This window comes from Myotis daubentonii, chromosome 14 (genome assembly GCF_963259705.1).
Source record: "Myotis daubentonii chromosome 14, mMyoDau2.1, whole genome shotgun sequence".
Classification (NCBI taxonomy): Eukaryota; Metazoa; Chordata; class Mammalia; order Chiroptera; family Vespertilionidae; genus Myotis; species Myotis daubentonii.
In genome coordinates this window covers 36524930-36552408 of record NC_081853.1, presented here as the reverse complement: position 1 = coordinate 36552408, position 27479 = coordinate 36524930, and the positions used below count along the sequence as shown (strand labels likewise).

General features: G+C 40.5%; 1 protein-coding gene across 1 annotated transcript in view; it reads right to left on the bottom strand.

The window, feature by feature from the left end:
- The window catches only part of PLCL2 (phospholipase C like 2), a 166840-nt gene that overhangs the window by 106649 nt on the left and 32712 nt on the right, over positions 1-27479 (bottom strand). The window lies entirely within an intron of this gene.

The window sequence follows — 27479 nt, the reverse complement described above, 5'->3', positions numbered from 1 at the left end:
TCTTTTTAACTTTCTGATCTATGCTAACTATAGAATTAAAAAGAAAAGCCACAATGGATTCCACTTATGGACTCCAGTGATGGCGAACCTATGACATGTGTGTCAGAGGTGACACGCGAACTCATTTTTTTGGTTGATTTTTCTATGTTAAATGGCATTTAAATATATAAAATAAATATCAAAAATATAAGTCTTTGTTTTACTATGGTTGCAAATATCAAAAAATTTCTATATGTAACACGGCACCAGAGTTAAGTTAGGGTTTTTCAAAATGCTGACACCCCGAGCTCAAAAGGTTTGCCATCACTGGACTAGACAAACAAATTGTGAAACCAAGACTAAAGACCAAAAATAAAATTTAAATCAGTAATAAGAAATCAGTCCACCACTAAGTTGTATTCCCAAAGTTTCTATGTAAATCAGTTGTCTGCAACTCCCAATTCATTCTCCCACATACCTACAATATAAACAGTGCTTAGCTCTCAGACCAACCCAGAGGCTCCTAGTTAATCCATAATGCAGCTGAAATAATGTACACAGGAACATTTTAAAAATGGGGAAATTACTGTTGAAATGCTAGTAATTAAACCAAACAGAAAAGAATTTAAATTCCATAAAAATAATTTTATAAACTTTTATTTTGATCCTCCCACACAATCTAGTACATGAAGAAAAGCAGTGTTAACTGAAGGGGAATGGAGCAGAGACATCCTCTTCTGCTGAAATCCTGATGGGCCCTCTAGGCCCATGGAGGAGCTGGGAAAGCTGGGGAACAAGACGTGGGCTCTCTGCCTCCTTTTGCTTTTCATTTCCCGCTACTTCAACCACCTTTCCCCTCCTCTTCTGTCCCAATCCTGCCAACTTTCAATCTTTAATTCAAATCTTTCTATTTCCACTAAGGTAATCTGAGTCTGAAAGTATCTGGACCGAGACAAGAAGCTTGCTGCTCCTATAAATATACACTGTTCCTCTGGCAACTAACATTTATGGACCGGCGCAGCTCTTGCTTTTGTTACTCGGTGAGAGTTGTCTGATGGCTAACAAAGGGATCCAATGTGAGGACGTAAGAAAGAAAAGAAATGAAACTCTTTTGAGACACCTACGGAAGAGCTCTGAGAGACAGAGAAAGGAGGGAAAGGTGGAGCAGAGGAAGGGAAGTCATGGGTAAATAGTAATGGATAGAAAGGATCATTCATAAAGTGGAACCACGAGCTCAAGGTCTGTAAGTTTGCTTTGTACAGGAAGAGAAAGGGGAACAGGATGACTATATAAGTACTCCTCATGTTGGTATCTACACATATCCATTAACTGTTTATTGAGCACCTAGTATACAGGGAGTACTACTGGATAAACTAATCCTGGGTGGATTACTCCAATATCTGAATTTGGGGGAGACACAATTCATCCCATAACAAGTGTCAAGAATGACTCAGGTTTTTGGCCTGATCCAGTGGAAAGATAGCCATCTGAGCTCACCACTGAATAATGGGTAGGCTTCTGATACATGGAGAAAGGCATTAGAAGTAGAAATCATTATAGTAAAAAGGCCATTTAACATGTATTGAGTGCTTATTACATGTAAGGCACCAGGCTGAGCACTTACATGCATTACTTCATTTAATCCTTACAACACTAGAATGTCAGGATCATCATCTCCATTTACAAATTAGGAAGCAGAAACTTAAGAAGGTTAACAACATGCCCAAAGTTACATAGCCAGCTATTAAATGGAATAAAGGAATTTAGATCCAAGCGCTCTGATTATAGCAGTCATGCCCTTAACCACTGCCTATAAGTCCTCTGCCACAGAAAGCCATGAGTTGAAGGCATAAAACCATAAAGATAATAAAAACGAATCTTAAGTATGACACTCAAGAGATCATCCAGTCCAACACTATCCTTTTACAGTAGCCATGAATTCAAAAGGTGATTAACTTATTTGTCTAATACAAGCTACCTAGAGCAGACCATAATTAGAATGTTCTTTATTTTATAATACTAAAAAAATAAAAAAATAAAACCTAAATGTAATTGGTTGGAAAATTATGGAATAACGTACAATAGGATACCATGCAACCACTAAAACAAGTATGTAGAGCTATACTGATTACATGGATAGATATCTGATATTATATTAAGTTTTTTAAAGCAGGTAATAAAATAACATTTTAGAATAATCTATTAAAATATTATATATATTCTATGTATGTGCAAAAGTCTAGATGAAAGTACACTAAAAAGGAGAGTAAGAAAGTGGATAATTTTCATTTTCTTTTTTAAACCTTCCTACTATTTCAGATTTTTCTACAGTAAATGTACATGTACACTGTTTGTAAAATCAGAAAAATAATAATGCTACTGCCAACCTAGAAAGATTTTTTAAATGATTTCCTCTATACTTTGCTGCCCGCATTCCTCTGAAGCTTGGCGACTCTCAGGATAGGCTCGCATCAAGCCTTCTGGGAGCGACTTCTCTTAGCTGCTCTTCTTGCACCCAAAGCAACCCTGGGGAGGCAATCTGCCAATGGAAGTGTTTTAGACCTGGCACAGAGGACAACGGCACTCACAGTTAATAACTCATTAAGACTCAGAGAATCACCTTTGTACAAAGGAAGTGTCTGACCTCAACAAGTGCAAGCATATTATTCAGCTGGTATTTTATTATTCAGCTGGTATTTTTAGTAATATCAAATCTGCCAAGGCTGTCATTTCTGTCAAAGTCATTTATGTCAGGATTATAAAACAAAGCACCAATAATAATATTTGAAAAAAGGAGGCAGATAGGGGCATGAAAGAGAGAACAGGGAAATGCTTAGGGGCAGATCAACCAAAACGTAGTTGTAGCATCATACTTAATACTTATTCAACCTGGCTGGACAGCAAACTATTACTGAGCTCTCCATTCTCTGCCTGGCACCATGCTGCCCTGCGAAGATAGAGATACGTAAGGCCTGGCCCTTCAGGACCACTGTCATTTTTAATATGTGGCCAATGGCACTAAAACAAAATTCCTTTCCACTTACTAAGTGCCCAAGTGAAGTGGAGGTCATCTGATCACACTGTTCTTTTACAGGTTTTGTTTACAGTTGCTTTTGTTCTTTGCTTGTGAGGAGATGAAAGTGAGAGATGGGAAAAAATGAGGAAGATAAGCATAGAGAGAAGACAGGTGATGAAAATGAGAGGAAGCAGAAAAGGACTGAGAATAAACACTGAACTTGGAAGAAAAGGTGCCTGAAAAAAACAGAACAAGCCAGAAGAATGGAAAAGTGGCACGTGAGACAAAACCGCGACCAGCTCCCTGCCAGGACGAGAAAGGCAATGAGAGAAGACAAGGAGGGCAGCATGGGATCCAGGAGCAGGCACCCTGCAGCTCCCGCTCTGCACTGAGGTTCTGAGGACAACCTCCGTGGGCCCCGGGAGGGAAGGATGCCCTCTTCCTCCAGGGAGTGTTTTCTGGTCTGTCCACAGGAAAATGTAAGGAAAGATGACATGGAGCCATTCACCTGACGGCCCCTTCCTTCCTCTCCCGCGCTGGCTGCAGGAAGGCCATTTCACAAGCTGATGTGATAGGAGCTGAGCTTCTGTAAAAAAATGAGAGAGCTGCTTCTCCTCCTAAAAAAATCACAGCATCTGCTCATGTGCACTCAGACAAAAGAGAACAAGGTCCTCTCCTTGGCCGATTCCCACTTAAAGTTCCACATATGATTCCATGGGTCCAAGGACAGGAGACTCACTTAGTGAAGTAAGTATTCCAGGCAGGGCAAACATCATGAGGCTTGGAGGCAAAAAAATGTGCAGCCTGTTCAGGGGACCTACTGACATTGGGTATGAGCAGAGCGTACACAGTGACGTGGGGAGCGACAATGAGGGGGTGCTGAGTAGAGGGCAGGTGGAAGAAAGGAGGCCTTGGTTGTCATAGAGGCAAATACTCTGATTTGCCTTTTTCAGAAATCGTTCTGCCCAGGTGGCAACTACATGTATGAAAGGCAAAAACAGAAGAAAAAAATACTTAAGAGGCAAAGGTAGAATTGAGAGGTGATGAGTTTGTTTTTAATCCTCACCCAAGGATATGTTTATTGATTTGAGAGAGAGAGAAAGAGAGAGAGAGAACCACTGATGTGAGAGAGAAGCATCAATCGGTTGTCTCCAATACGTGCCCTGACTGGGGATGGGACCCGCAACCCTGTGGTGTATAGGACCACACTCCAACCAACTGAGCCACCCGGCCAGGACTGATGGGTTTAACGTGCTGTGAGTGAAGGGGGCCCAGGGCATCCCAGTGATGATGTCAGCAGGCATTAGAGCACAGGGCAGGAAATCACAACTGTGATAAAGTACAGCAAAGTGGCGGAAAGAACAGGAGGCCAAGGGCTGAACCTTGGCAGGCCCTTCCTCTCGGTAGTGGGAATAGGCCAAGGAGGCTGAACGCTGCCGGCCAGGTCAGAAACAAACCTCCAGTGTAAAACGTGGAAACCAAGGGGTCGGAGCACAAAGAGGACCACGGGCCTACAAAAGCAAAAGCCATCGCAGTAACTGCCCCAGCTATTGTCCAGAAGTGGGAGCAGCAGCTATCCACCACGGCTGGCACCATGCATTGCATACTTTATTAAATATACAATTTATTTTACCACATCGGTCTTTATCATAAAAGAAGCTAGGATCATCCCATTTTATGCTGTAAGGCTCAGAAAGGTCAAGTAACTTGTCTGATGTCACTCGATTAGTTTACAGTAGACCTGTACCTCATGCTAAGGCCTTTTTTAAAAGGCCAAAATTTTACAACATGGAACTTAATTGTTGCAAAAGCAAACATAAGATTATGCAGTTGTGGGGGACATTGGGAGAGAGAGAGATAGTGGAAGGGAGAGTTGATTTCTCTTGCAATGAAACTGACAGGGAGGGAAACCAAACAGACGACAGGGCCCTAAGGTGTGGTGTAGGATGTGAGAGAGGTGGGCATGTTCAGAGGCCGCAGGAAAAGTCAGTCTAGAGAAAGCTCTTGAAGATGAGGCAAGGGCCAGAGAGATGATGCGGATGGAGGGTGCGGGGCCAGCAGGGGGACATCTCACCCCCTGGGTGGGGAGGGCGGAGGAGGGTGCTGCCCAGGTGCTGTGCACAGGGAGGTAATCCAGCCGTCCCTGTCTTCCTGTCATGTAATGAACCCTTTTCTCATCCTCCACGGTTTCCCTCAAATCCCACTCACTCAGTGTTTTGAATGCCACTGTCTCAATTAGGAATGTTGTGTTTTTATAGTATGAATCTTTCTGTTCGGACCTGAAGGCCTCAGGTACCACCCACCACCCACAAGTTTGGGTATTCCTTCTGCTCCGCCCTGGTCCTGCAAATGGAAAAAGTCGCTCAGTTTCTTCTCCTTCCATAGTGTCTGGAAACAAACATTTTTCTGAGGTTTTCTAAAATATGTTACTTTGCAGGGAAACAGATGGAGTGGAAATAACAAAAGTATCACCCCAGCAAAAGCTGTCCCCAATATCCTGTGCATTGTAAACAGACCATGGACTTCTGTATCCAGAGGCTCTACAACTCTATCATCATTTTTCTCCCACGGAGGCCTAATCCATCTTAACTGGTTTTATTCTAGAATAACTACCTTCTGATTGCTTCATCCAATTTCAATGATGTGCATGTACTTATCTGATAGTTTTCTCATTTATTTATGTGTCCGTGATCTCTCTTGTTTACTGCTATATGCCCAGGACAACAGACACAAATACCTGTAGAATAAAAAGATGCTCTATTTGGACCTGGCCCCTGAAGTCCACCTAGTTAGAGACAATGAGATACAGGTGGGGAAAAGGTTTAGATTGTGTGTACACAAAACACAGAGCTTATTCTTGTGTTATTATTTATAATTATTGATTTGTATTATTAATTTGTAAACTCAACTTTTGCCCAACTCTGTATAATCATGGAATTTGGCAAAGCTAAGTACTAGATACAGAGCTCAAACTCATGACTTTAGCCTCACTAGTCTCATGCCCCAATAAACTCAACCAACAGACTTTTCATAAGATTTAAAATTGAAAATCCACAGGCCAAAGATTTATATTTGTTTCTAAGTCAACAGACCTAGAAATTCTGAAAGACTAATACTAGTACTAGTTTGAATCTATCCAAATGTCAACAGCTCTTAGACTACTGCCCTAAAAGAAAACATGTGCAATCTACAGTGAGAACTGTATCTTCGACATTTGCACAAGCACGAATGGGCCTTAGTTCATTTTGAGGAAAATCAAACATGGATTCATACAAAATTCATAATTTTCTGTTTAGACAGAGACAAGGCCAGATGCTTCAAACAAACTATAAGAGCTAGAGACAGGACTAATATCCTCCCTCAAACACTTGTATAAAATTTTCCTCATATTGCCAAATTCTTTTGCTCTAATTTTCAGTGACAGTGTTGGCTGTCATTGTTTCAGGCACAAATATGAGAGCAGTAAAGTGAACGTAAATACTTGCCATCAAGAGCTCAGGTCTGGGTGAGGCATTAACAAAGGGAGAAGAGGTGCAGGGAAAAGACGCCCTGAAGACATCTCCTGCCACCAATCTCATTAACCTGCTTCTAAGGGTTACCTTTGCACTATGTATGCAACAAAAAATGGGCTACGATTTCCTGGTGTCAAACAGAAATATATCCAGACAAGGGCCAAGCCAAATCTGCTAGGAAAAAGATGTTAACACGCAGTCTCCCATGAGTAGATGGCTTTCTCTGACGCTGTGGCTTCCGATTCCACTGGCCAGTCGCCGCCTTCTGTAGACGGCGCGTTGAGGCAGAGGGAGAATGCAGGAGGCTGGGCTTCTTGTGTTCCCTTCCAAACGCCTTCTTTTTCCTAGAATACCTCTGAAGCCCTCGACTGGCCATGATCACTGAAGTCATCACTGAAAGTTGACTATAATTCTAAGTTCTAATTATTACTTTATAGTCCTTTAAAAATGCATTAAAAGGCATTTTTATACAGTACAGAACCAATTAATCTTAATCTAATGATCCAAAAGCTTTGTAAAATCGTCAAAACTTAAAAAAAAACCACACAGATCCAAACATGATTAACTGCTTGTCTAACATAAAGCAAAGCAATGCTGGTGGCAGGAGATTTATAATTCACTCCACTTAAGTAATTAATAGAAATATATTTAAAATGAATCGATACAATCGCATTATATAGGCAGTTATGCTTGAAAGCAGTCCTAAAAATGATGTCAGACAAGTAAGTCCATCTTAATGTGGCAATATCAAATTACACATCAGTTGCCACCTTTCAGACCAATTTTTCATTTAAAAATCCAATAGAAAACTGCAACCTGTTATCCAAAATTAATGCAAGTTTAACATTCTCTCCTAGAGACCGAGTCTGTGACATGGCTCTTTCGTCTCATCTGTGCTGTAGTGTTCATAAAAAGGAAGAGGCACCTTTACAAATCAGCAACGGTGAGAGGGAAACTGAACCATATGTGAGGAAAACACACACCACTAATGTCTATCCAAGTGTGTCACTTGTAGTCATTAAAACACGCAGTCAAGTGAGGGTTTTGTTACAGGCTTTGGTTGATTTTCCAGATTTTCCACAGCAGGTGGGTGTTTCATCTGAATAGGTCAACCACCCATAGAAGGCCACAGCCTGCAAATCCTGCAGAGCCGGCCAGCCTAGAAGGCCAGGTGGATGTTTTTGTAAAGAAGCATTCTGTTCTTTGATTTATGTCATTAGCACAGCAAATAACTAAATTTAACAACCATAACTGATTCGCCATAGAAGTACCATAGGATTCCTGCCCTTCGCCTGGAATCAACTGAGACCTACATCAGATCAGTCTCCCTAGCAGATAACCTCCCATGTTCTCAAGCCCGTCCTCAATCTCAGTTCACTGATTTCATTTTCAATATAACAAATTTAGTTAGTGACTTTCAGTGCTATGAAATTTGATTGTATTTCCACTGCAGTTTACTTACAGGGTTCCTTCCAACAGCCTGTTAGTGCCCTGGAGACAACTACCTGACTTGAAAGTAGACGACAGATGAATCAAATATAAATCCTGGTCCAGCCCGGCTGGTGTGGCTCAATGGTTGAGCATTGACTTATGAACCAGGAGGTCATGGTTCCATTCCTGGTCAGGGGACATGCCGGGGTTGCCGGCTCAATCCCCAGTAGGGGGCTTGCAGGAGGCAGCTGATCGATGATTCTCTCTCATCATTGATGCCTCCCTCTCCCTCTCCCTTCCTCTCTGAAATCAATAAAAATATGTTTAAATATAAAAATAATCCTGATCTAACCAATTCTATCTTCTCTGCACGGATGATTCCAGTGGCTCTCAACCAGGGGTTATGTGCTCCCAAGGGCGACACTTTGCAGTGTCGGGGACACATTTAAATTGTCATGGCTGGCGGGGTGGGGAGAGGTGCTACTGTCATCTAGTGAATAGGGACCTGGGATGCGGCTAAACACCCTATAATACAAAGGCCAGCCCCTTCACAGCAAAGAATTATCCCACCCGAAATGTCAATAGTGCTAAGGCTGGAAACCCGGAACCATAAAGATAAGATTTAAGGGTAATACCTACACCAGGATAATGTCAGAAAATCTGTGCCATAAAAAATAAAAAAATAAAAAAAAATGGAAGAACAACTTCCCATAAAAAGAAAAGAGAAAAAAAAAAAAAAGGATGACCTCCAACACTTACTCTTTTCCAGATCTCTGATACACAAAGGATAGTCAATTATAGCCTTGCTTTTTCAAAAGATATTGCTTAGCCTGGTTAAAAAAAAATGTATGTATGAAGTCATATTTATTTTCACAGTTAATATTCTTAGCGTTAGCCTTAAAAAACAACAGCAAAAAATCCAATCACTTAAAAAAAATCTCAGGAAAACAACCTTTTGTTCTTTCAGGAATGCAATTACACTCAGATTGCCCACAAACTCATGTAAAATGATAAACATTTAACGTATCACCCTTGTTTGCTTGCATGCTTTTTTTCTTTTTAAAAAACAAATTGGCAAAAACACAGAGAAGAGACAAACCACAGAATTTATCAAACAGATACACATGGCACTCTGGGTGGCCTGAAAGCCACGAACCCCACCTCAGACTCTTGCAAATAGCATCTACTGGGCAGCAGGCTTCCCTGGAGAGCCCATGCTACAGGTCAATGCACAATACACAGCCCTGAGCCAGGCACTCACAAACAGTCCCTTTACCAAGCTTGTCTATGAAGATCTCCTGAAGAGGCAGAACGAACGGGTCAGTTGCTTTCTTCCAGTCAAAACCAATGGCGCTTCAGAATTAAAAGTTTAAAAAGTTCGACTTCCATTAGGCACCTAAATTATTTCTAAAAGTTTAGGAAATGTTCATCTTGCTGCCAAAATGATAAATGTCAGGGACTGTGGTATTTTATTTCCTAAGATTCCTTGAGTCATTTTGAGGCTTTGCTTTATTTAGTACTGTGGGTCAAGACTTAACAATCTTGGGTGGTCTTCCGATTTCCTCTCCCATAGTCAAGACAATGGGTTCTCTGGGACATGCTGTATAGCAGGGGTCCTCAAACTTTTTAAACAGGGGGCCAGTTCACTGTCCCTCAGACCGTTGGAGGGCCGGACTATAGTTTAAAAAAAACACTATGAACAAATTCCTATGCACACTGCACATATCTTATTTTGAAGTAAAAAAACAAAATGGGAACAAATACAACATTTGTATTTGCATGTGGCCTTGGGCCGTAGTTTGAGGACCCCTGCTGTATAGAAAGGAACCTAGGAACTTGCAAAGAATTAGAGCCACCATCTATCTCAAAATTCATTTTGGTGTTAATGTTTCAAAGAGGAAAGGTAACTTTGAACTTCAAGTGAAATGAAAGCACATAAACCATGGGCAATATTTTATGACCTGAACTTTCCCATAGACTCCTGATTTCAAACATTCCACCCTTTTGACCACATTGAGTGCCTCAGAAATTCCAGTATTTCTACATCTAATCTCTGAGACTGCCTCCCAACACAAATTGCATAAAAATTCTTTGTTAGACTACGTGTCCTGATTTTTGGTTTCAGAATTTTTTATTTAACTTTGGGAACTAAAAAGGTAGATGCCTACAACACATTTTACACCAGAAAAATCTTGATTAATTAAATATATAAAGATAGAAAATGACAGTAAAAGTGAATATTTATACAAATTCCACTATTTATATAACTTAGGATTAAAGGACTTTTTTAACACCAAAGGCAGAAATTATGAACAAAAACATTTTATTACATTAAAAGAAAAACTTTCTGATCAACCAAACAACATAAACAAAAGTAAACACAGTAACAGAGTAGAAGGATGTTACAACAAACTAGGGAAATACTAGTTTCAACAACAACAAAAAAGGCAAAGGGGTAAATAACTAAAATATTTGTAGGCTCTCAGAAATAAGACAGACAAATGGTTGAAGAGAAAAATAAGCAAAAACATGAATATGCAATTAGTAGAAATATAATTAGTAAACAAATTAAAACAAAGATACGTATTTTCTGACTATTAGGCTGGTACAGATTCGCAGCAATGATAGTACCCAGTGAAGGTGAAGGTGAAGCTATGGGGAGACGGCAGCATCCTAACTGCTAGTGGACCTAATGCATCCATCACTAAAGCCTTAGGGAGGCAATCTGACTACTTTATTAAAAGATTTTAAAATCTTGTTTCCTTTCACTCAACAATTCTACTCCAGGCTTCATCCGCAAGAAACAATACAGAAAGTTCCTAGAAATGCAGTTATTAAATGCATAGTTGATAACATTTTTTTAAGTGAACAACAACCAGAGGGCTGAGTGTCTCTGCCTCTGTAGCCATTCAGCAACTGCTAACCCCCATTGATTCCACGGAGCAAAGGCCTCTCCAATGCCTGCTTCGTTCTACCTGCACCAGCACCACCTCGTCCAGGCCATCAGCACTCCTCACTGGGATTATTGCAACAACTTCCTAAAGAGAATCCTATCCCTTTCCTGGTCATTCTCCACCTGGCAGTCAGAATGAGATTTTTAAAACATAAACCAGGTAATTTATACTCCTGGTAAAAGGCCTCTGGTGGCCTAAATCCAAGTCCTTATCACTTATAGAGAGCTGTGGCCATCCTGTCTCCTGGTTACCTTGCCAGCGCCTTCTCCCTACCCCTGCACAGCCACACTTCGAAATTCCTCCAATGGGCCATGCTGGTCTCTGTGCATGCTGCTGCCTCCTCTCCTAGAACATGGGGCCCATACTAGTCCACCGCTCAGCTAACCTATATTCTTCCAACATATTCTCTAGGGCTCAGTTTTGCAGGCACTTCCTCTGGGTAAAGCTCTCCTGCCTCCCCCCTGGTGAGTTAGATGGAGTGCCCAAGCACATACTACCCACAGTGAACTACACTTACCCAGTCATAGCACTGACCACACTGTACTGGGATTATGGGTTTAAGTGGGAGTCACTTAGTTTGCAGGCATCTCATATCACCTTTATCACTGCTTGGCCTTTTCAACAAAGAAAGTCTTTGCATACCCCAAAGCCCCTTCCCTTATTGACACACCAAGTTCTTCCAGGTCCACAACACCCAACATCATTCCTTTTACACGTGCTCAACTATTCCATAATGCATACACCTGGTGGAGGTGCCTGAGGCAGCAAGACACTGGACAGATGTACTGAAGCTGCATATTCTATAGATCATCTGTGTGGTTCTTGAGTACTTACTGATTCTCCTTTGAGCCTTATCAGATGTGATTTTTGTTGTTTTGGAAACAGAGATCTTTCATAGTTCCTTTTTCTACAACAAATACTAATCATATCAACAGAGCACATCTATTGGGACAGCTTTCACAAACTAAGAGGAGAGCTTTCAAAATAGTTACTTCTTCCCCACACCTTTGGTAATAATCAAAGATAAAAAGCAACCTAAATGTCCCTCAAGAGGAAACCAATTAAATAAATCATAATTCAATCCAATGGAGTGCTGTGGAGGCCTAAGCACGAGAAACTCTTCATATACTGATTTGGAAAACATTAGGAAATAGTGTAAGGTGAAAAAGCAAAGTGATGCACAATATGAAAATATGCTGCTATGTGTCTAAAAAGGGCAGACACATGCTGGTGTGTTCATCAGGTATTTCCGGGAGAACACGCGTGGGGAGGGAAACTGAGTTGCGGAGCCAGGACAGGGAGCGTTTTCCCTGTCTGATCTTTTACTGTTCATCCTTATCAATATGCTATATATTCCAATGATCCCTTACTTTGGATTTTTATTTAATTAAATAGATATGAATGTTTGATGAACCCCTTTATATGGGAAGCACAAAGGCTAATTTTAACACCCCCCCCCACACACACACACACACAAAACGTTCCACTATCAAGTGCTCTTGAACAAGGCTGTCAGGAGACAGCCGTAGCGCCATCTTCCCCGCCGGGTCATTTAAAGTGGAGGATTGCTGCCTTCTCTTGGATCTGCTCTTCTCCTTTCTCAGTCCTTCACTCTCAAATGGGCTGAGCAGCAGCCACTGTGAAATACCCCCACTGTGTAACAATACCTGGCTACACTCCATTTTCTTGGAGGCAGTGAAACTAGGATGGTTTCTTCCCAGAAAGTAGTGTTGAAATCAGCCCTAAAGGAAAAGCAAAACTATAAATGTATACAGCCAAACAGCACTAACTACAAATTCTGCTTTGTGGCCCATATAAGAAATAAATGGGTTGACAAAAACAAAACAAAACAAACAAAACAAAACACAAATAAAATAAGAAAGGAAGGAAAATGAGAGAGGGAGAAAAACCTTTCCCTTTGACTTGATCCAGCCAACATGGCAGGACAAACAGGGTGGGCTGATTTCCGCTTCACTAGTATCAGGTTATGGACTCTGTCTGCAACTCCTACATTGTAATTCATGCCTTAGATTTATTATTTTTCCTACGCCTAAAGATATGTACAAGAGAGTAATATGCTTTCGATCTCATATTCCTAGTGCCACCCAGGTCTCATACTCTCCCCATCTGGACCAGCATATGCCAGAGAGAGAGGGCCCTTTCCCAAAGGATAACTGTAATGGAGAAAAAATTCAACAGAAATTCCAAACAAAATAACGCTAACCATGGAACATCTTCTTGTCTTCATACCAAACAAAAATAAACTCCCAAACAAAACTGCAAAAAGTAACTATCAAGTTATTAAAAAACACACCATTAACTCAATTAGATCCAAAACATGGGAGAGAAACATGAATATTCCAAAAATTCTTAAACAAGAAGAAAAAATTCAACCCAGTTGTCTTATGAAACTATCGTTTGAAATAATGCTCATACATTGTTATTACCAAAAATTATGTTGCTGCCTGAATTAAAGATAGATTTTGAAAACAGTCCTTGAGACATCACATACACTCAGAGCTGGTACTAAATAAACAAAATACTAGGATGATTATCAAATCCAGGCCTAATAAATATACAAGAATCCATATGCAACTAAAAATTAAGTGGGAACTTATTCTATGTCAGAACATAATGTCTTACACTCTACAAGATGCTTCCATATGTAGTATCTCATCATAACTTGTCAGGAAGGTTTTTCTTCTCATTTTGCAAAGAAAACTTAACCTAAAAAACAGTGAAGCTTGGCTCGGTGGTTCAGTTGGCTGGAGCGTCGTCCCATGCATCAAAAGGTTGCCAGTTCGAGTCCCGGTCAGGGCACATTGGGATACATATAGGAGGCAACCCATCAATGTTTATGATGTTTGTCTCTCACACTTAATGTTTCTCTCTCTCCCGTCCTCTCTCTCTAAAATCAATAAAAAACATATCTTCAGGTGAGGAATTAAAAAATAAATAAGCCATGGGGATTTGCCTGGGGTGGTTTTCTTTTCTATTTTTTAATGTCAACAGATGTTGATTATGCTGCATTCTGGAAGAGCACTGATAATGCAACCAGCTTATTCCATTTGCTGATAAAGTTTGTATTCAAGCTATTTTTTACAGAAATAGAACTTTTTTGTGTTTTTCTCCTCCTAAGTGAGGAGGGAAAAGGAAAACAGACTCAAATGGGATCAAACAAGAAATAATAAGCATCATTTAAAGGTTCCTCTTCTACTCCATACCTTTTTCTAAATTCAAATTTATTAAATTTAGCCTTTAGTGTTTGTGCTGACGTAACACTAACCCTCAAAGATGTCATCATCTAGCAGAAGAGTCAGACCTGCAAATGAAAAATTACCACATAATTTCATGAGGATTAGAGTAAAACAAGTGGTAATCTGGAGAAAACCGGGAATTATCTTCCTGGGGAGGGTGCTCAGGGAGGAATGTCTCTGCTGAGGATGTGCCTTCTGGGCAGAGGAGCGCGGACTGGCCAGGAGTATGAGAATTTTGAGGAGAAGCATCAGTGTAAAGATACAGCCCTATGTTACCACCAGCACTGATAGAAGAAAACTACAGGCTGACCTGACTAGAGTACACATCTCAGAAAAGGGGGTAATCAAATGCACACTGGAGGTAAGCCAAAACGGAGATAAAGATGGCTCCAAGGTGTCTTGCTTGGGTCATAAAAAATGCCATTAATGACATAGGAACTATTGGAAGAGAAGCAGACTTAGGGAGAAAATTATGAATAATATTTGGGACACGCTGAACTTCATGTGCCTATAAGAGAGGTCCATGAGGCATAAGAAAATAAGTGACTCAAGTTTAGGAGAGATGATGGGGTTCACAAACCTGAGAAGTAGATCCTCAGGGATTTTATAAAAGCATCACTTGTTGCCCAGGCCGGTGTGGCTCAGTTGGTTAGGCCTCCTCCTGTGCACCACCGCAAGGCCTCTGGTTCGATTGCCCATTAGGGCACATGCCCGGATTGTGTGCTTGTTCCCTGGTAAAGGGCATGCTGCAGGAGGCAATCAATGTTCTGCTCTCACATTGATGTTTCTCTCTCTCTCTCTCCCTTTCCCTTCCTCTCTCTCTAAAAATCAATAAAAAAAATCTTTTTTTTAAAAAAAAAGCATCACTTGTTTATTACTCTAGGTTCAATTTCTTAGAAATGAACAGAGGCTGAAGAAGGCTTTTTTTCAAAAGAAAAAAAAGGACTAAATTGTGGTAAAAGCCGTAGGAGTTTAAGAAAACAGTACACCACAGCTCTTATTTAGAGCAGTTCTGATCAAAACAAAGAGATATGATCAGCAAAGGTCCTATTCATACATTTGTTGAGCTACAGATCTACAGATAGAATAAATAACAATTAGGAGACTTTTAAACACAGCTGTTCCCAATCCTGGCTCTTCCCTGCAGTAGTCAAGGGAGGGCCATTGTTTTCTCGCTGCCACAAGTATTTATGCACTTGGAGCGCTCCCTCAAATTTGGGTGTTCTTCCATCTACTCGTGAAATCGTGCCTGTCTTCAAAATGAGGGAAATAAAAATAGGAACCCATGAGGTTATGTCCTCAAGTTAAGTGGAGAAATAATCAAAAGCATACTCTTAACCCACATTCAGTATTTTTAGACTATAAAAAGCAGGGCAGGGGGGAATAAATGAGGTGCATTTACCACAGAAGAACAGGGTTCTAGGTTCTGAGAGAGCAGACAAAGCTGGCAAATTCTGGCAGGAAGAACATAACTCTACATTAAGAGTCCTGTGGCTCTTGTTTTCCTGTGGCAAGCCACCTCCTGTGAAATTTCTCCATCGGTAAAGAGAGGCCTCCACCATCCTGAGCATCTATCAGCGCCTCATGGAGGTAACATGCAGGCCTTACCTGGCGTCCAGGGAGAAGTGGGGAAACAAAGCCCAGGGCCCTGGGGTGACCTTTAGGCCCCACACAGCAGTCGAAGTACACGGTTGTGGTCCACTTGCTCCTCACACTCCAGTAGTTCCCATGTCAGGAAGTAGCGAGCATCCTCCTCCCTCTACGCCTCCGGGGGACCAGGCTTTCCCAGTCCTCCCGGGCTTGGGGAGAGTGAGAGCTGCTCCTGCCTAGTCAGGACACAGGGAAGGCAGAGGGCTTGCCCTCCCTGGTCAGGAAAGCAACACACCAATGGCTGCCAGAGGAGGAGATGTTGGCAGATGTATCTGTGCGCAGAGAAGTCAGGAGGACAAGAGCCAGGGGCTTCGGTTCAAAAGAGTGAGGTTTGAGAGGCTTCTTTTTAAAAGTTAAGAATGACTGCAAAGTGAGTCTGCATTCTAAGGCAACTCCCAGGGGGTTTGACACCTTTACCAAGATGCTCTCTTTCCTGTCTTCTTAGAAGCCTTCTCAGGATTTGAAAACATGTTATCCTTATGAAGAAAACACCGGAGTTTACACTGGACCCTGACGTTCAGGAATCTATGAATCTCAATCCCAGCAGTATCTAACGCTCTGAGGCAAGTCCTGGGGAAGGGCAGTTTTTCTCCCGGTCCCTGGCTCCCACCCCTCTGCCTTCCTAAGGCTCCTAGCAACCCTCCACCCCCTGTTTAGCTTCACCATCCACCTGGCCTGGCCTCTTACCCTCAGCCTTTAAATGTGCTCAAGCCTCTCCCATCTTTTTCATTTAAACTGGTCCTCAAAATCCGACTCTCTCCAGCAAACAACTCTCCCCCAAACCATTCACAACTAATGTTGAGAAAATTTCTAAACTCACACTACTTTTTCACCCCCTCAGTCCTCAAACAGTCACTCCAGTGAAATGGACTTTTGTCAAGGTCATCCACAACCTCCTTGATACTAAAGGCACTGGGTGTGCCTGAGTCCTCATCTTATCTATATATATAAAAGGCTAATAAGCCCAGTGTCCCCTCGGGAGTTCAACCAAGAGACCGGGAGTTCGACTGCTCACTATGATGCATGCTGACCACCAGGGGAGCAGCATGGAATGAAGGAAGGCCCTGGCCGGCGGCAGGCACACTGCTAAGGGAGATCCTGGCTGGCAACTGGAAGGCCCCAATCAGCCCTGATCACTGGCCAGATCTAGGGACCCCCAACCCTGCACAAATTTCATGCACTGGGCCTCTAGTTTGATAATAATAATTGTGATACTGCCCAATGTTTACTGAGCACTTCTTATGTGGCAAGTATGATATTCTGAACTATGTTTTCACTACAAGTTGATGAACTAGGCTTTACAACTATACCCCTTTTATAAACTGAACCTTTGAGAAGTAAAGTAACATTCACAATGGCATACAAACTGTGAGCAAGGCAGTTAGGACACAAAACACAAGCTCAGCTCTGGAGCCCAAGCCCTCAGCCACTACACTTGCTGCTTCCTCTCTGCAGCGCAGGCTGCAGCCCTTCACCTGTCCACACTTCCTCCTACCTCCTTCTTGGTCTCCATCTGGGGCTGTTCTTTGTTCCTAAACCCTTGAACACTGGTGTCCAAGGGTTCCATCCTTGGCTCCAGGGGTGTTCTCATCTAGTCCCCGGCCTCAATTATTATGCATGGGCATCAAAATCTGTCTCTCCAGCCAATCTACTGACTGGTTTCTCCAACTGGTCTATAGTCACCCCCACAGATGCCTCCATTCCATGCACTCTGCTCACACTAACCACCCTCCATTGTAGTCACTCGGTCTGTCTGCCTATTCTATGTATTGTTGTCTCTGCAGTGCCTAACACCGGCGTTACACGTGATAGGTACTCACTCAGCAATTATGAATTCATGCGTAACCTTTGGCTGGTCAAGTAACTCCCCTTGACCTGTTTCCTCACCTGGAAAATGACAGAGTTGGAGCAGGGGAATGGAAGTGTGTTACCCGCTGCAAGCTGCCCTTCAATAAAGGGTCAATAGTCAATTAAGTGGAGACATGCGGCAGTCTCTCCTCTTGGCAATTCCCATTAGATATAGCTCTGACGATCTCCTGTGGTTGCTGCCTAACCGCGGGTCTCCCAAACTCATGTAATCACAGAACCTTCTTTTTCTGGAGTATCCCAGACACTCCACAGTGAGTGCTGCTGCATGGGGTGCACACTTTGGCAAACACTAGAGCAGCGATTCTCAATGGGGGGCAATGTTGCCCCCAGAGGACATTTGGCAAAGTTTGGAGACATTTTTAGTTGTCACAAAGGAGTAGAGGGGCAAGGGGGAGGTGCTGGCATCTGTTGGGTAGCGATGAGGGATGCTGTTCAACATCCTGCCATGTACAGGATGGTCCCCACAACAAAGAACTACCAGCCCAAAACGTCAATAGCACCTGGTTGAGAAGTGCTGAGCTAGCCTGGCCTTTATTACCAAGGTTCCTTCCAGCTCCAAAACTGCTGATGCTGCCTCGTGACAAGAACTTACCAAGATGTTCCGGATGTAGATAATGAGACATCCTATTTAGAAGAGAGACTGAGCAAAGATGCATTCCTTTTAAACTAACAAAGAGGGATTGATCAGAATGTTCATTAACCATTCTTGGCCATTTTCAGTTTTGCTTCATTTGTTTATTTCACGCGTTTATTTTTAATTCTTGCATTTTGTCAGTATTTTACTTGTACTATATTTGTAGCATTACATTATGAGGCAATAACTGGAAAAAATCACTTTGTTGGTTACTTACTATAACAAAGCAAAATTAAATGGAAATGTGGCAGGGTTTAATTTGTTCTTTCTCAAAGAATAACATTAGAGCTAAAAGGGGTGGCTTTAACATTTCATTTTAGCTTTAAAAATTTTTTCTGTATCCAAATTTCATTTGCTTCGGGAAAGAAGGAAAAGAAAACCAAACTGCTTTAATTTTATGTACATCAAGGATAAAATGATAATAACTACCAAGGAGCAATTTCAAATTGATTTTAAATCCCCCTCCGCCCATTATTCCCTCACCTTAAGAAGTCTTTGATTATAAATTATTTTGTTTGCTAGAATGAAAATCTGATCTGATTACTACAGTAAAACAATTTTCATCTCGAAGCAGTTTCAGGGAATATTTTAAAACATTCTTTAAATTACTCTTCCAAAGAAAATCTTTGCCATTAAATAATGGTATAATGGTAATAGTAAGGTTAAGCATAATTAACACTGAGAGTGCTTGGGAAATGCCAAGCGAGTGTTTTTCATACGGACTTCATTCTAATAGTTACAGGAACACCCAGAAGTAGATCCTAGTACTAGACCCATCATACAGAGGAGAAAACTGAGGTTTAAGAAAGGGAATTATTCCCCAAGTGGCAATGCTAGGAACCTAATAGCAGAGCCATCCTCATATCTATCTGATTCTAGAATATTTGATGTTATCAGTAAGAGACATTTTTTATTGGGTTGTGGCTAAGATAACTGTGTATACAACAGGATTTTGGAATTTTAAGTGGACATGTTGATTAACCATAATGACTTCACTCATTCACACTAAAAAATGAAAAACAAAACCTGTATTGTGTAGATTTAAAGTCCATATACATGAAGTAAAGCTGAAAGGAGACTGAAATTATGGCCTAGAGAGGTATCTTCTAATACCGCATATCACAGTTACTCCCAGGCACTGACTTATACTGAACAATGCTGGTAAGCTCCCCTCCACCCCACTGCTGTTCCTTACAGAGCTGGGGGGGGGGGGGGAATCTATTATCTTCCATTTCCTGTGCCAATATCCCTTAACTGGCACAGACAAGAAGTTGACTGTAGGTTGTAGAAAAGTTAACTTGCTCACACAGCTGACAGTTTCAACACCTGGAATTCTAAAATCCTAGACTTTGAATTTCACTCTTTTGTAAAAGATGCTATATGACTTAAGAGTATCTTATATTTGTATAAATATAAGGAAAAATTTTGTCCTGACTGGTCCAACTGGAAGCATTTGCAAGGATGAGTCCTTTCTAAATAAGCCTCAGAAACTAAGAGTAAAACCAAGGAAGCTTTCCTGTAACTAATATTTTACTAGATAATTCAAGTCTCACAGACATTCACTCCACAGTCTTAATCTAACAGCCCCTGTGTTCATTCACTCTACAAATGTTTCTTGAGCGCCTACTTACTGTGTGCCAGATACCATGCCTGGTGCTAAGGGTACAATGGAAGAACAGAGATTGTCTCTACATTGGAGCGTTCTCAACTCAGTGGGCAAGACAGTCATCAATCAAATAATGACACATATAAATGTGTGCAATGAACACTGTTTATTTGAAAGTTAGATAAATTCTGGGAACAATGAATCTTGTGGCAACTCTTAGGATTCTCTAAGCTTTGTCTGATTTATTGTCATGAAAGGGAATATTACTTTATTAAAATAAAATATTAGACTTAAACTTTTATTACATTAACTTGGTAAAATCAATAAAATTGCTCTGGATGTGCTTATAGACTCGAGAGTTCTGAAAAGTAGAGTATTAAGAAAAGCAAATGTTGCAATATCAAATGCATAAGCAATACAGAGTACATTTATTCGCATATTACAGTAAAAAAAGATTTATTAAGACAGGTTGAGAGTTAGATGAATAGTTAATAGCAGTCTATAAACCAGGGTCAGATGATAGAGTGACATTAGTGAAAATGGCAGGGCAGGAAACTCCAAAATTCTGTTCCTGCAAAAAAGCTTTGAACGAAGCGGCAAAACTGTAACAATCAACTTTTTTGGAACTGTGTTAACAACGAAAAGATGGCAGCAACCTGGAGAACACTTAATCAATAAAAATAGCTGAATCTCACTAGGAATTGCCAGCTTTGTATGAGGTAAAACTTACCTTGGTCCCATCCCCCATGCTTAGCTCCTGGGGGGGCTTGAAGACAACAGCCTTCATTCCCAGTACAGATACCATTACCAGAGGGAGCAGAACAGAGTTTATTGGGAAAGAACTGTGATTGTTTTGATCTGCTCAGTGGCTTAGCTCAAAGGGCTTGGTGTTCTCTCTCCTAAGGTGGAACTGACTGTTGAATTGAGGTGGCTATCCAGGGAACTTTTGTCAAAAACACTTAAAAGCAAATATATCCATCCCTGCTGTCTAGGTCAATGGGTAAAAGTTGAGGTAAACAATGAGCTAACCAAAAAGCTTGGGAGGAAGGCTGGGGTATGAGATGTTTTAGCAAATAAGGACTTTGAAAGGATCAGACATATTCCTGGGGATCTAGACAATCACGTGCAAGCATGGGGCTAAATACATGTTCAGGAAAGCCCTGAGATCGCTCTAAACTCTCATCTCTGGCTGACCTTCAACTTCTGGGCAAGAACGAAGTGAAGGCAAAGGCAGAATTGTACATTACAAGGAATACATACAGACTTTACAAAAATAGTACAGGAAAGTCTCTAAACAAACAACAGCAACTACAACAAGCAGACAAACCCTGGGGAGTGGAGAGAATCTGATTCCCAGAGTTGTCACATTATAATACTAAAATGTCTAATTTTCAACAACAACAAAAAACACAGCTTGTAAAGAAACTAGAAAGTATGGCCCATATACAGGAAAAAAAGCAATAGAACTGTCCCTTAGGAAACCCTCACATTGGACTCACTAGGCAAAGACTTTCAATCAACTATTAAATATGCCCGAAGAACTAAAGGAAACCATAAGAATAGTGTCTCATCAAATAGAGTATCAACAAATAAGTAAAAATGATTTTTTTTTTGGTTAATCCTCACCCGAGATTATTATTCCCACTGATTTTTAGAGAGTGGAGGAGGGATTGGGAGAGAGAGAGAGACATGGATTGGTTGCCTCCCACAAGGGCCCCAACCAGGGCCAGGGAACAAACTGCAACCAGGTACACTCCCCTGACTGAGATCGAACCCATGACCCTTCCATGCCAGGGCAGACACTCTAACCACGGCCTGGGCTATAAATTTATATAATTTTTTTACTGATAGAAATATACCTGCAGGATTTATTTCAATAGCACTTAACACCATAGTTTCTAGCCCTCTCTTAAAGATATATACTATTAACAATACATGCACATAAAGATTACTCCCCAAATGCAGCCTCCTCTATAGGCATATTTGGTGGAATTATGAGATCTTAGGAATGATTTCTTTTCACAGAGGCAGTCATCTTTTAAGAGAGTTAAGAAACACAATGCATTATCAGGTCATTTCCATCCAGTTAGAAAAGTACAAAGAGATTTCAAATCTCTTACGTTATCATTTTTAGATTATTTTAAATTTTCAGAATTCTTTTAAAGTTTTAAGGGGGTTATATGCTTAACCCTCTTAAAACTGGCCTTCACGTTTCTATTACACACTTTAAATGCAGGGCTGAATTCTGAATACTAAAATTCTGCCTGAATAAGCATTAACATAACAAAAAGTGCAGAGCCAAATTCTTCTCAGTAATGATTCTTCACAGAAATGAATTTTAAAAGTTCATAACTCTTAAAATGCATCAATTTCCTTCCACTAAGCCACAGATTAAAAATAGCTTTTGTTGTATCACATTCTTTTTAAATAGTTGCATGCAACTCTCTCTCTTTTTTTGTCCTACTAAAAATATGTATAACTCAAGCAATCTACTAAAATCAAAGCATCTTCAACTATGTTTTTCCCACAGCTACCAGTGTCCTGGATGAGATTCTTCCACAGCTCTCTTAGTCATTCCTGTGTCCTTACTTCAATAGACAATAGTTCTATATGGCCCCTGCATAATCAAATGCTCCCTAGATGATTGCAGATTAATAGAAAGGGACAATGGTAAAGATCATGGTAAAATGATTTGCACCTGTCCTTAGAAAACATTTCTGCACTTGTACACAAAAATGAATAGTGACATTCTGGGAATTTAGAACCTTGTTCTTTCAAAGTCTGCCATACTTCTGTTTCACGTTTTTCTGAAATACTGGCAGCAGTGCAGCTCCTGTTTTTCTCATCCACATCCTCACGCAGCTTTTGAAGAATTATGAAAGCTGGTGAAATAGGATCTCCTCTTAGAGAAATCCGGATGCCGTTTCCTCAAAAGATTGTTCGCAGCTCATGTGTTTAATGATCTTACCATTTACTAGGTATTTTGTCAGCTTGCCAAGAATGGATATGAGTCACCAATTCATAGTCTCCATTAAGCAGGTAAATCACATTTCCAATATGTCAGCCCTTTGACCCCTTCCTTGGTCACTGTATTTAAAGCTTTCTTATATGATTGACATAGCAGCAAATATCAACAAGAAGTACATTATTGTTGTAGATCATGCGGGGAGGAAAAAAGGTAAAATATTTAACTGCAGCAGTGTTTGACTATATTCTGCACAGTGAGAAAACCTGAAGTCATTTTCAAGGTCCACCATTTCTTACTTCTTTTCAGTCGGGTCAAGTTTCTAAGCTTTCTAAATCTCTGTTTTCCGGCTAATGAAAAGAAAATAGGATTCCACTGAGTCTCCTATCTACCCACTCCAGGACTTCTGTGAGGATCAAATGAGATGAGGCATGGGAAAACACTTCACAGACATTTGGTTACAGTGTAAAGTGTTTCCACGTAGGTATAAACCAAGTTGTGTTCCTGGGCTGAAGAAACTGCAAGGAGTCTAGTTATCTCTAGGGAGAGGAAGCCAGATGTTGCTACTTGATGTCATTGCCTGGACGGAGGAAAGGACATTAGCTTTTTATATAGATAGACTAGAGGCCTAATGCATACAATTCGTACAAGGGGCTCAGCCCTTACAGCCGAGGCTTAGTCTGGAAGGTCGCCCGGATGGTCGTTCTGCTGTTCAGTCTAATTAACATATTAGCTCTTTATTATATAGGATGGTGATTTGGTGCTGAGAAATTAATATTCAAAATGTTATACTGTATTCTCATTTAGTAGTGGTGATCAAACAGTAAACTACTTATCCATAGTATTTGAGGAACTGGGTGGCCTCCAGTTAAATAAAAAGTCAATATATTTTCAAAATAAATAAAAATGCCACACAAACTCTTCTACCCTGCAGTCGATGAGCAGGTCCTACTTAGGAGGAGGATGGCCCTCTATATCCAAACCAATAGCCAAGCCAGCATGCAAGAGCCACATATAGGGCTCAAAGCACTTGCTTGCTTTCCCTCTCTCTCTCTAATTCACATACCTGCTTTTTAATTTGCAGTTGTTCATTCCAGTTGTTCGGATTCCCAATAAACAGAGACTTACTATATAATCAAATTAAATAGTAAAATTAATTTAAATTTATTTGGAAAACCCTGAGAATTAATACAATGCTATGTCTTATATCATCTATAAAAAATCACACAAAGATTAATATTATATCTAATAAATGCAGTTGAAAAAAAAAGTAATGATATTATAAAGCCAAGAAGTAATACCTTCAGTGGCCTTCTAAACAACAAACCTTCTGGAATCCGGAATCCATATTAAGTGGCTCAAGGAGATGTTGTCAACATTTCCATGCTACAAATGGAAGACTCTTTACAGATACTAAAGTAACTAAACTTCAAACAGTACCATAAACAAAACATTATGGGCAAATTATTTAAAAACACACAGGCTCTTTGCCTCGCTGATTTTTCAGCCTTAGAGGCAGTGAGGGGAAAACAAATTGGGTTGGTAAGAGCATATTTTGGTGATTAAGTTTTAGGCAGATGCGATATATGTGGCACATTTATGGGTATTAGTTATTTTATAATCTGCCTGAATGAATTTTCAAATGCTTTGCTCATTCCTACACCACAGCTTCCAGAAAATGAAGTCTGTATTCACAGAACCTTTGTGAAGAGTATTCCCAGCAGAGAACATTTATTCACAGATGCTCCCTGAGGTGACCCTTCCCCACTCTGAGGGAAGCACTTCCAGGAAACCGGTGCTCAGACACCCAGACTCCAAAAAAGGTCAGTCATAAAAACTATATATTTTCTGTAAGCCAACTATACATGCCACAGAATTATACCCTGAAGGAAGGCTAAACATTACAGAGCTAAGCATACAACTTAAGTAGTCACAAAAACAGCAAAGAGAGTAAACCCAAAGAAAAGAAATAATAAGGATGAAGAAAATAATAAAGATAAAAGCAGAAATTACTGAAACAGAAAAGGAATACAGTAGAGCAATAGAGAAAATCCACAAAGCCACAAGTTGGCTTTTTAAAAAAAAAAAAAAACACCAACTGTTAAACCACGGGCAAGCGTGATTAAAAAAAAGAAGAAAAGAAAAAGAAAGAACAAATAAACATTTCCAATAATGAAAAGAAGGACATAATTACAGTCAGTGGATTGTCAAAAAGTGAGAGAATATGATGAAAATTATTTCAATAAATTTGAAAACTTAGGCACAACAAGCCCCAGAACCTCAACTTCAGTATTTCCTATTAAATTGTTATGTAGTCATTTAAATTCTGGCTCCAAATACGTGAGTTCAGGTTTTTGGTTCAAAGGAACAAAACTAAAACTTCAATTGTACTGTTTCCTATTAAATTGCTAACAGCTCCAAACAAGCAAATTCAGTGGGGTTTTTTGTGATTTGTAAATGCTCTAAATTTAAGAAGGGTGTCCAAAAAGAAAATAAAATAAAAAGAGTGTCCATATCTTTTTAAATAATTTACTCAATCCAGAGTTTTCTTATAATATGTCTGTTTAATTTGGGGGATTAGTTCAAACAAGTTTACGTTGCTAAGTATAAAGTGACTAGAATTTAATAACTTTCTGAAACTTAACTGAATGACCCTTGTACATCTATATTTAATATTAACTTTGAGCTGCCATATATAACTGTCTTTTTCCAGGGCTAAGTAAATGTGAGAACAATAAAGTCAAAGCATTATATAGTTAGAATAGATTTTAACCCCTTACTTTACAGAAAAGAAAACTGAGATTCAATGAGGTAAGGTAACTTTCCCAGGTTTTTATATTCCCTTAGTCTTTTTCCTTCACAGAAAATCATGCTACTTCTACACTCTGTAGAACATAATTCTGTCCTGTTGCCTTCACTATTAAGGTATTAGGAAGCTTTCGCTAAAATCCCAATTTGCATCTCTGTGGCATACTATTTAGAATCATCAGCACTGCCCTTGGTGTTTAATTTCCATACATTAACTAAAAAGACTATTTCCTGCACAAAAATTTCCATTGTTTTACCATTTCTCTCCTTTCATCTTCCTGGTTTAAATGCCTTGTTAATTATAAAGTTCATGGTAACAATTTGCTCACTCTTACAATTAATCTGGCACAATCTTATAGTCTTATTTTAGCTTCTCAGATTAAGGGTACAAATGAAGACTGTGCTGAACCGTCCTCCTTTGAATCTGCAGTAATACAAAGGTTATATAAAAACTCAGAGAGTAATACAAGAAAGGAGAATATTCAGGCAATCATCCACATTTTTTGGTATATAATACTAAATTTTCAAATTATGAAACATTGAACGATTCACATAAGGAAACAGAAATTAGCATTATGGAATCAAAACACCAAGATGCAGTCTCCCCTTTGCATAAGTTCCCAGATGACCACCACAATGTCCCTCAGGCTGCATGCTCTTCTTCAGTGTGACCTAGCTCCTCCCCCTCCCCCCTTCCCCCTCCCCCCTTCCCCCATCAAAAAGTGGTGTCTCACTCCCCTGGCCTTGAATCTGGGCTGCCCTATGATTCACTTGTAACTAAAAGAATGTGGCAAAGTGGCTCAGTGTGACATCTGAGGCCAGCTCCCACCTGGTTCTCTTGGGAGGCCTGCTCTGGGGGACATTCACCTACGTGAGACCATCATGTTGCAAGGCCGCACAGAGGCGCTCTGGCCACACACAGGCACTCAGCCGAACCCAGCCTTCCCATATCCCCACGGAAATGCCCAACATGTGAGTGAGGAGCCATCTTGGAAGTGGATGCTCCGCCCCAGCCCATGTCTGAGTCACCCAGCCATTCCAATCTTCCCAGTTGAGGCCCAGACCAAGGAGCAAAGACTAGCCACCCTGAGGTGTCCTGTCCAAACTGCTGACCCAAAGAACCCATGATCATAATAAAATGGTTTATTGGTCCATGCCAGTAAGTTTAAGGTCGTCTGTTATACAGTTGTAGATAACCAAAAGGTGTGTTTTGGCCAAAAAAACAAAAAAACCTAAAACTTTACATTACTGCTGAGACTAGTTATAGGATTAATTCTGATATTTATTGGCTAACTAGCCAGACAGACCAGAAGGCACTTCAGACCTGACCCTAACTAAAAGGAAGAGCAATCCCCTGGCAAGCAGAGGATGCATGTCCTTAACAAAATGGGGCTGTATTCTATGCACATCCGGATTGTGAAGGACAGAGAAGGGCTAAGTACCAGGAAAAGGCTGGGCCAGGGAAGGAAGAGCCTTTTATAGCATAGCTATCTCATTCTCCAGTCACTGCCAGGCAACCTACTAAGGAAACTGTGAGTCTCCAAGGGGCTCATAAGACAAAGAGCACAGGCAAGGGGAGAGGAGGGAGATAAAGAACACAAGTTGTTCCTTTATTCTTTGAGGTACAAGATGACACATGGCTAATGTATGACCACAAAAGAGAGAAGAGAGCCTAAGATATAATTTATCATGCAGACTGGAACACCGAAGAGGAAAAAAATCAAGTATTTCATCTATCTTTACCTTTTATCCTTCAAAATTCTGTTGGCAATATATTTATTTTTTAAATCTCTTTAAG